The following is a 1,462-nucleotide window of genomic DNA, read 5'->3' as shown; positions in this document are numbered from 1 at the left end:
CTCATGTCACCGTGCTCGACTTGGTGCCCCGAGTCATGTACGTGATCCAAAAGCGGTTAACTTCTTCCTTCTTTGGTTAACACCCAAAGATTTCAACCCGAATCGTGTCAGCAACCCCAACTCAAATCGCCTCGAGCCTTAATCGCCTGCAATTTTTTCGAACCACTCATGTCACCGTGCTTGACTTGATTCTATGTGCCCCAAGTCATGTACGTGATCCAAAAGCGATTAACTCTTTTTCTGGCTAACGGCCAAAGTTTTCGAATCGACTCAGCTACCCCGACTCGAATTGCCTCGAGCCTTAACCGCCTCAATTTTTTTTTTCCCTCGACTCATGTAATCGCACTCGCCTTGATTCTGAGTGGCCCGAGTCACTTACGTGATCCAAAACCGGGTAACTTTTTCTTTTTTCTTTTTTTTGTCAAGTCCCAAAGTTTTAAACTCGAATAGAGTCGGATGCCCCGACTCGAGTCGTCTCCAAATTTTTCGCACGACTCATGTCACCATGCTCGACTTGATTCTAAGTGCCCCGAGCCGTGTACATGATGCAAAAGCGGTTAACTTTTTCTTTTTGGTTAACGCCCAAAGTTTTCAACCCGACCCGCCTCGGCAACCTCGACTCGAAGCGCCTCGAGCCTTAATGGCCTCCAATGTTTTTGCACGACTCATGCCACCGTCGACTTTTCGCTCGAATCATGTCACCCAGGGCACCTCGATGCTACGTGACCCGAGCCCTGTGCGCGATCCAAAACCGGGTCACCGTGTCAGCTCGTCAGGTCGGCTCACCAAGTCGACTAATCAAGTAGGCCCACCAAGTTGCCTCAAGGATAGCTCCTCACCATGAGTCGCCTCACCATGTTGACTCAATGAGTCGCCTCACCATGTTGACTCTTTGAGCCCGCTCACCGGGTCGCCTCACCAAGTCGGCTCGAGTACGTTGCCAAGTCGACTCTTTAAGTTCGCTCGCCGGGTCGACTCACCAAGTCAGCTCACCATGTCATCTCAACGAACCAACTCGCCGAGTCGCCTCACCACGTCGGCTCTCTAATACCACTCGCCAAGTCGCCCCACCAACTCGCCCCGTTAGGCCCACTCACCACATCGCCCCGTTAGGCCCACTCTCACCAAGTGGACTCTTTAAGTCTGCTCATAAAGTCGAGCCACCAAGTACTCTCACCAAGTCGACTCTTTAAGTCCTTTCATCGAGTCACCCCACCAAGTCAACTCTTTAGGTCCGTTCATAGAGTCACCCCACCAAGTCGACCCTTCAAGTGTGTTCATCAAGTCACCCCACCAAGTTGACTCTTTAAGTTCATTCATCAAGTCACCCCGCCAGGTCAGCCCATAAATTACTCTCACCAAGTCGACTCTTTAAGTTCGTTCATCAAGTCACCCCGCCAGGTCGGCCCACTGAGTGGACTCTTTAAGTTCGTTCATGAAGTCACTCTGCCAAGTCGGCCCA

The sequence above is a fragment of the Cupressus sempervirens genome, chromosome 2 (genome assembly GCF_028749045.1).
Source record: "Cupressus sempervirens isolate cs-2001-9-10 chromosome 2, ASM2874904v1, whole genome shotgun sequence".
NCBI classification, from domain to species: Eukaryota; Viridiplantae; Streptophyta; class Pinopsida; order Cupressales; family Cupressaceae; genus Cupressus; species Cupressus sempervirens.
The sequence above is the reverse complement of the archived record's forward strand: the minus strand, read 5'-3'. Positions refer to the sequence as shown.